Here is a 9369-nt window from a genome sequence, read left to right on the forward strand (position 1 = left end):
GATATCATCTATAAACACCACTACAAACTTGTCGAGGTAAGGATGAAAGATCCTGTTCATATACTCCATAAAAACACCAGGCGCATTAGTAACTCCAAACGGCATTACAGAATACTCATAATGTCCATACCTCGTTCTAAAAGCAGTCTTTTGAATGTCATCATCTTTCACACGTATCTGATGATACCCAGACCTCATATCAATTTTACTAAACACACTCGCACCAACCAACTGATCCATCAAATCATCAATCCTCGGCAAAGGATACCGATTCTTGATAGTAACCTTGTTCAATTGTCTGTAGTCTACACACAGTCTCATTGAACCTTCTTTCTTCTTCACTAGTAACACAGGTGCACCCCACGGAGAAACACTAGGGCGGATGAATTTCTTCTCCAGCAATTCTTCTAACTGCTTCTTCAGTTCGGCCAACTCAGACGGCGACATACGATACGGTGCCATCGACACTGGACTAGTTCCCGGAATTAAATCAATAGAAAACTCCACTTCTCTTTCCGGTGGTAATTCATTCACATCTTCTGGGAAAACTTCTGGAAATTCACATACCACAGGTAATTTGCTACTCGCCACTTTTTCTTTCACATTCATCAATGCGAACAACATAAACACTGTTGCACCATCCCCGATAGCCTCATTCACCTGTCTAGCTGTCATTTCCAGATTATCCGTACTAACCTCTTCAGGAAAAATTACCGTCTTCGCAAAACAATTGATATGAACACGGTTGAATTCCAACCAGTTCATTCCCAGGATTACATCGAGTTGTTTCAACGGAAGGCACACTAAGTCCATCCCGAATTCTCTGCCAAAAATGTCAACCGGACAATTCAAGCATGCAGACGAAGTAGTTACTGAACCCGACGCAGGAGTGTCAATAACCATACTTCCATTTATATCAGAGATCTCAAGATTTAACCTCTCAGCACAATCCAAAGAAATAAAAGAATGCGTTGCTCCGGTATCAATAATTGCAACTAAAGGTGTGCCATGAATGAAACACGTACCTTTAATCAACCTGTCCTCTGGAGTAGTCTCGGACCCGGTCAAAGCAAAAACCTTTCCTCCCGATTGGTTCTTCTTATTTGGCTTAGGACAATTAGGACTGATGTGACCTTCTTCTCCACAGTTATAACAAGCCACAACCCTCTTCTTGCAGTCAGCAGCAATATGACCCACTTGGTCACACTTGTAACACTTCTTCTGATCAAGCTTGCACTCATTCCTACGATGTCCCATCTCACCACAATTGTAACATCTGATACGAGCACTGGAATCTCCCCCACTGGGTTTCTTCCAATCGAAAGGTTTACCTCTACCATATGGCTTACCTCTATCCATAGGCTTCTTACCCTTTCTGTCAACCAACTCGCGAGAGTGAGATGACTTCAGCTTGATGTTATCTTCCTCAAAAATCCTGCTACAATCTACCAGGTCAACAAACCTCCGGATTCTCTGGTACCTGATACCCTGTTTGATCTCATCACGAAGACCATTCTCAAACTTGACACATTTTGAGAACTCACTAGCTTCGTCGTTGTTGTAGTGCACATAGTACTTTGCCAGTTCCACAAACTTGGCAACATACTCTGGTACCGTCATGTTACCTTGCACCAGCTCTGGAAACTCAACTTCCTTTCTGCCTCTGACATCTTCAGGAAAATACCTCCTCAGAAATTCCCTTTTAAATATAGCCCAAGTAATTGCTATACCACCAGCGTCCGGTTCAGCTCTGGTCGCTAACCACCAGTCATCAGCCTCCTTAGATAACATGTGAGTGCTAAACCTCACCTTGAGATTTTCAGCAGAGTCAATGACTCGGAAAATCCTCTCGATCTCCTTGAGCCATTTCTGAGCACCATCTGGATCATGCGTGCCTTTGAACAATGGAGGATTGTTCCTCTGAAAATTCCCCAGTTGCCTATCAGCACCAATCCCTGCTCCTACAGTCCCTCCTCCAAGCACACCAGCAATCATGCCCAGAGACTCAGCGAGAGCATCATCGTTCCTTCCTCCTCTTCCAGCCATTTGTTCTGCTTAATCACAACAATCCAGTCAGAACAAAAGTATCGACAAATAACTCGGATTAGTCGCATACACAGAAAGAATGACACTAAGACTCTGGTCACAACGACCGACTATGCTCTGATACCACTATTGTAACACCCCTCTAATAACCCGCGGCAAATAAACAGTTATTAAATCAGAGTAACATGTAGAGAGGTATCACAATTCATAAATAATGAAAACACACGTCAGTATAAGTCATGCATTCACTGAAAACAACTGAAATTATAACTCATTAATAAAATCATGTTTTACACAGCGGAATCAAACACACAGAGTCAACATTCATCATTGATGTATCCGACTCAACCAACAAAACCAATTAGAGTTATAATCAAATTCAAAACAAACGTGTTCCCAGTGTTACATATACCAGAGCATGACACCGACACTATAACTAAAAACCGACTTATGAGTTAATCCTCACCAAGTTGCGCCGCTATCCTCAATCTGAAAATGACAACAAGTAAGGGTGAGTCTCATCACAGTTAACCAATGTTATTGCATCATAAATAATAACATATCATAGTTATATCGTTCACCCAGATAAAATCTTGGTTCTTAGTCTCTCCCTCTACAGTTCTCCTTCACGTTCCTTGTTCCCACTTCTGTTCTTTCACGTTCTTTCTTTTCTTTGTTTCCCAATTCCCAATTATTTTATGAAAAATAATAATATTGAGATTAGTGAAAGTTTTACTAAATTACACCCTCATCTTTACTATTTCCTCATATGGCCCAAATGCCTTAAACCATTATTTATTCATTATTTCCTCAAAATCCCTAATAATTCTAATTATTAATTAAATATTCCAATTTAAATTAATAAAATTATACGGGTGTTACAATATGCATGCCGTCGAAGTATGTTCACATGCTAGTATCGAAGACCTACATAATGTAGTTGAAGTGTGTTCTAGTATGTGGGTGTCGAAATGTTAGGGTTGCTAGTATTTCTAAATGGGCATGTTTTTTATGTCTATTGTTTAAGTTAGCTTGTAATGAGTAGTTGTGAAAAAACCCATTAGTTTAGTATGTTAGGTTTATTATAAATAGTATACTAGTATCTCATCATTGCATACGACAAATCCTAATTTAGGGTGAGAGAGTTATTTGTTATTCTAGTAACACTTGTAATATTGAAAGAAGAGAAATTAAAGAATAACAGTTATAACCAATCATTATTGTTGTTCTTCTTGCTTCCATTGTTTTTCTATTATACTTTGTTCTTGGCATCGTTTTCACAACAAATTTGTGGGGTGAGCATGGAAAAGATGACTTCAACAAAGTATGAGATTGAAAGTTCACCGAAGTGAACGATTTTGTCTGTGGAGCTTGAAGATGAAAGCCCTATTGGTTTAGTAGGGTTATTTGGAAGCGTTGAAGGGAGCGGCGGCTATGAACGTTGCGTTAACGGAAAACAGAAAAGACGACCATGATCGAGAAAGCCCACAGCGCAATCTTGTTGAGCCTTGGTGATTGATCAGTGCATCTTGTGGCACATTCTCCTATATATTTTACTTTATTTTTGCCTTTAATTGATTTTCATACTTAATTTTCAGCTTTAGGAACTTTCACGGAAACAATCATAATTAGAGTTTCAGGAATTCGATTGAGCCATCCTAATTATCGCCGGAAATCTAAGAGAGAGAGAGAGAGCTACGACTTTTGTGTTGGAGTCGAAGTCATATTTGGAGCGCATATTTATCAGATTTTCATCTTAAGTTGCAACCTTAGTTTATTTTAATTCTGGGTCATTAGTTTTGGGCTTGGGTTATACATTTGACCCAGTTGGATTGTAATTAGAATTGTGTTGTTTTAAACTAGACCCTAGCAGCCGAAATAATCAAAATTTTCAACAATCGAGTTCTTGGTGGTCCATCATCACCTTCCCATATATCAATTCACAAGTGTCTCACTAGAAATGGTCCTTCTCAACTGGGTCTCTCCAATCTTGGACGAACACCGACTCAAATTTTCAACATTCGATTATCCACGATGGGTAAAACAAAATAACAAACATCAAAATTCAAAAATATCAACAATCGGGTTCTCAGAGGTCCACCATCGCCTTCCAAGATCATAATTCACAAATGTCATATTAGAAATCTTCCTTGTCTACAGACTCTTCCAACCCTAGATCACGACGACAAATACAATGAAGACACTTTTAAAATAATACATCTTTTTGTTAAATTATATTAACATAATAATTAAAACAAATTAAAATAGATTTATCAATCTATATAATTAAATATATTGATACTTTCTTTCAATTTTTTTAAAAAATAATTAAAATAATATTAAAATAAAACAGAACATATAATTTTGATAATAGGTGATAGTAATAATTTATTTTATAAAAGATTGTAAATCTATTATGGTATTTTAGAAATATATAAATTCAAAAAAAATTTATTTTATAAATGAATGTCAATCTATTATGATATTAGATCAATTTACAATATTCAGTTGATTATGTATGTTAATTTAGTGTTAAATGTAGACTTTGGAATTTCAAAATACATTGTTAATATTTTATCTTGAACAATTGTGAAATAGTCATTAGTTTTACTATTATTAATAATACCATTTATTTTATTTATTTAAGGTTTAGAAAAGTAGAGTTTCATGTTAAAGTTCAACCTAATTTGATTAAATATTTCAATAAATATAGTTATGAAATCAATTTATCATCTTTAACTAATTAAAAATATGGGTCAATTCAAGTCTCAAATTTAGTTTCAATTAAATTAAATTTTTAACAAAAAGAAATAATAAATTTAAATATAATATAATTTTAAAATAGTTTAACAATATTATTTTTCAAATTATAAAAAATAAATTAATGCTTTATTTTAATATATTTTATATAGATCTAAAAATATCTAAAATAAAATCTTTATAAATTTGTTACAAAAGAAAAAAAACGGTGGCATTTATATATTAATTTGAAAGTTTGAAGTAGAGCAACATATACTAAAATTTACATACATAAGTTTCAAACTGAAAGAGTGAAAAAGTTGAACTTGAATACAATTTAAATGGGGAAGAGTGAACACTCAATTGAACTCGAAATGATAATTTACATTTAATGTATTTGGGATAAATTTATAATTATAAAATAATAGCACTCCATTATAATAATATAATTAAGTGGGCACATAACCCATTCAAAATTTGACAATTAAGTTGGATAGAGTTACTCAACTTTTTATTTTAAATGGATAAATAAGAATTTACGATTTAGGAAACGATACACATACTTTCTCGATGCACTCGACATAGTAGTAATTAACAAATACTTTTATACAATCACGAGTAGTTTCACATGGATCTGGAATAAAAAATACAATAAAAAGTGTTAATAAAACATATAATGAAAGATTATGAAAGAAATTACAAAATGAAAAAGAAAGTATTTGATAAAAATGACTTACACATAGCCTTCACTGAAAGAAGGAATAGGGAAAAAAACAAAACTATGGCATAAACAAATTTAAGAATTTTAGCCATATTTTTTATCTTTTATTTTACAAATTACTGAGATTTGATCAATGTGTGTAAATTTAATGCAATGCTAAACATAATTAATATTTATAGCACTAAAATGCAGAATATATTTTAATTGCTTCTTATGCACTTTTAATAAACGTCTTTTATGCATATTTAGAAAAGGGGTAACAAAAGATACTTTACTTTTAATAAACGTCTTTTATGCATATTTAGAAAAGGGGTAACAAAAAAATATTTTATAATTTTTAAATCTATTTTTTTAAGAAAGTTTTCATTCTTTGGTGATAGAAAGGAGACAATATTGTCATGTATAAGTTAAATATACGTATATTGTTTTAAAAATAATTTTTATAATGTTATTTAGTTCCATGTAAAATTTACAAAGAAAATTTTATTAAAAGCTTCAAATGAAAATTTGGTTTGAATAGTTATTCTTAAAATATAATTTTAGGTATTTTATCTTTTTATTGAATTTTTTGTTTGGATATCAAAATTTTAAAAAATCACTTAATTTTGAAGTTATTTAAAATAGATTTTTATAAAAATTATTTTTGAAATACCATTTTTTGAAAAAAATGCGGTTCTAACTATGGTTTGGTTTTCAATAATGTTTGTATATCTTATATGATGTCAAAAATAGTGTTTCAATTTAGAAAAAGCAAATATAAAAAAAATTTATAATATTTTTAAAAACAGTTTTGTAAAATTTATTTTCAAAAATACAAAGAAAAAATCCATATTTTTAAAGCTGAAACAAAATATTTGTATTATATTGTGATTTCATTTACATTACTTGATGCTACATTCCTAATCTGATTCCTAAAAAATAAATAAATAAGTATATTAATTTAAAAATACAATGCAGTTTGATTACTAACAAAATTAGTTTTTGATAATTTATTTTTATGAAATTAAAATTGGAGATGAAAATGCATATATTAATTATGTTTAAAAAGATAGATAAGTTGTACTCCACCTATTAAATATGATAACTACTCGTTGACAACAATTATGTAATAAAAAGGGTATATTTTATAGTTTTCATCCTTAAATTTACCTATCGCTCGACCTATACTTATGTTAATAATAAACAATGCAAAATATATCATATAGCATATATTACGAATGAAAATAAACTTCATTCCTAGACACTAGCATTTATACATCAAATTATTTTTGATCTTTTAAGTAGAAAATCAATACTCTCTCCATTCTCTTTTATAAACAATTTTTATTGTTTAGATTTATTTAATAAATGATTTATAGTCATTTACCCCTGCAATATAAGCGTGTTTTGTTTTGCCCCTTCTAAAATAAAAGTTTTTAAAAACTTTTTTGAAATATTAAAATTCTATGTCTTTTGTCTCCTAGATGACAAAATTATCCCCTGTAAAAGTTTTTGTTTTTGATTTACCACCCTAGTCTTTACATACTTAGGAGGTACCTCAAAATTATAGGGGGGTATTTAAAAAATTTCTCTTTAAAAAGGGGTAAATCAAAACACGCCTATATTACAGGGGGTAAATCACTATTAACCCTTTAATAAATGATGTATTTAGTCTATATATAGTCCAAATACAATATTTATTAAATGAACCTAAAAAATAAAATTTGCTTATAAAAGATAATGGAGATCTAATATTATCTATATAAAATATTTTTTTTTGGAGTTTTTTAGGAGTAAAGAGTGTTGCATGTCACATGTCTTGACATGTTAATGAATAATAGGTTTGTACTACTGCTTAAACGATAAAGTAGTTTATTATTTAGGGGAAGCATGATAGTCATTCATCCTTGGCGTTGTGCCGCTTCTGCTGCTACTGATGAGGTTGTGTGCAGGATGTCGTATTAGATGTTCTAGCATCCGGCATGTTGAGGTTTATGAAGAGCCTTGACTATTGTGCTCTGAGTTATGTGTGCTGCTTCTGCTACATGTTTTTCTAATATGTGACCTGGGATAGTTCAAGATTGAGTTCAAGGTTGGTTTTCTTGTGCTTTGGGTTTTCTCTCTAAGGGGGAGAATTGGTTATGTATGACTGGGGAGTAATGGACCTGTCTAATTGTACAAGCTATTGAGCTATGTTAATGTTATGCCAGACGACATGTCTTGACATTTGTCTTCTAGAAGATGATGATTTGTAACTGCATGTAATCTCAAATATATTCTAATGATCGCAGAATTTACAAAGTTTACATGTTTTCATGTAGTATATGCTTTTGTTTGTGATTTTATTCCTTTCTCCAGGTTGTTTTAGCCAAAATTTCTCAAAGGGGAAAATTGTTATATTCATGGTTTTTGGATTGACAATAATTTTGCTAAAACATGGTTAATGATAGATGTTGAGCAACATGTCATCACATCTTGATCAAATTGATACAGCAGAGTGTGAAGGTTGCATTAAAGACAGATGTTCTAATAGATGTCGTAACATGTTGAACCAGAACATCAATACAAGCTTGTGAGAATTAGATCAAATTCTAGTTGGTCGAAGAGTAGCTTCCTTAGTCTTACAGGATATGCATGTCGTCGAAGTATGTTCACATGCTGGTGTCGAAGATCTACATACTGTAGTCGAATTGTGTTCTAGTATGTGGGTGTCGAAATGCTATGGTTGTTAGTATTTCTAAATAGGCATGTTTGTTATGTCTATTGTTTAAGTTAGCTAGTAATGGGTATTATGGAAAAAACCCATTAGTTTAGTATGTTAGGTTTATTATAAATAATATAATAGTATCTCATCATTGCATATGACAAATCCTAATTTAGAGTGAGAGGGTTATTTGTTATTCTTGTAACACTTGTAATATTGAAAGAAGAGAAATTAAAGAATAACAGTTATAACTAATCATTGTTGTTGTTCTTCTTGCTTCCATTGTTTTTCTATTATACTTTGTTCTTGGCATCGTTTCTACAACAAATTGGTGGGTGATCATGGAAAAGATGACTTCAACAAAGTATGAGATTGAAAAGTTCATCGAAGTGAACGATTTCGGTCTCTGGCACTTGAAGATGAAAGCCCTATTGGTTTAATAGGTTTTTTGGAAGCGTTGAAGGGAGCAGCAACTATGGATGTTGCGTTAACGGAAAACAGAAAAGACGACCATGATCGAGAAAGCCCACAGCGCAATCTTGTTGAGCTTTGGTGATAAGGTTCTTTGACATGTATCAAAGAAGACGGCGACATCAGGGTTATTGGTGAAACTTGAAATTTTGTTCATGACCAAATCGCAGGTAAATCGACTCTACCTGAAGGAAGCTTTGTATTCATTCAAGTTGATTAAAGAAAAAGTGTTGGCTGAGCTGTTGGATATGTTCAACAAGCTGATCCTTGATCTTGAAAATATTGATGTGAAGATCGATGATGAAGATCAAACGCTATTGATGTTGTGCAGTTCGCCTAGGTCACATGCTCACTTCAAAGAATCTCTTTTGTATGGAAGGGAGTCCCTGACCTTTAAAGAAGTCCAATCATCCTTGTATTCTAAGAATCTGAATGAACGAAAAGAGCATAAACCTTCGATGGTTCGTGAAGGTTTGGCCCTTAAGGGAAAATTCTTGCGAAAGGATGGTAAGTTCGACAAGGCAAAAGTCAATATAAGTCTTACAGTGGCAAAGCATATGATATTCGATGTTATCATTGTAAGAAGGAGGGTCACACAAAAAAGGTGTTCCCTGAACGCCTTAAAGATCATGGAGGCCATTGTTCAAGATGATTTTGAATCGTCTGATGTTCTTGTGGTTTCAAGTAGTGATTGAAGTCAGGAGTGGAT

General features: G+C 32.6%; 1 long non-coding RNA gene across 1 annotated transcript; it reads right to left on the reverse strand.

The window, feature by feature from the left end:
* Window positions 1–5105: 5105 nt before the first annotated feature.
* LOC131657259 (uncharacterized) lies at window positions 5106–5800 on the reverse strand. Its single transcript, XR_009300566.1, has 2 exons — window positions 5523–5800; window positions 5106–5419 (listed from the first exon to the last, which is right to left on the reverse strand). It is a non-coding gene; the product is annotated as an uncharacterized LOC131657259 (long non-coding RNA).
* Window positions 5801–9369: the final 3569 nt, after the last annotated feature.

Source organism: Vicia villosa, linkage group LG3 (genome assembly GCF_029867415.1).
Source record: "Vicia villosa cultivar HV-30 ecotype Madison, WI linkage group LG3, Vvil1.0, whole genome shotgun sequence".
Classification (NCBI taxonomy): Eukaryota; Viridiplantae; Streptophyta; class Magnoliopsida; order Fabales; family Fabaceae; genus Vicia; species Vicia villosa.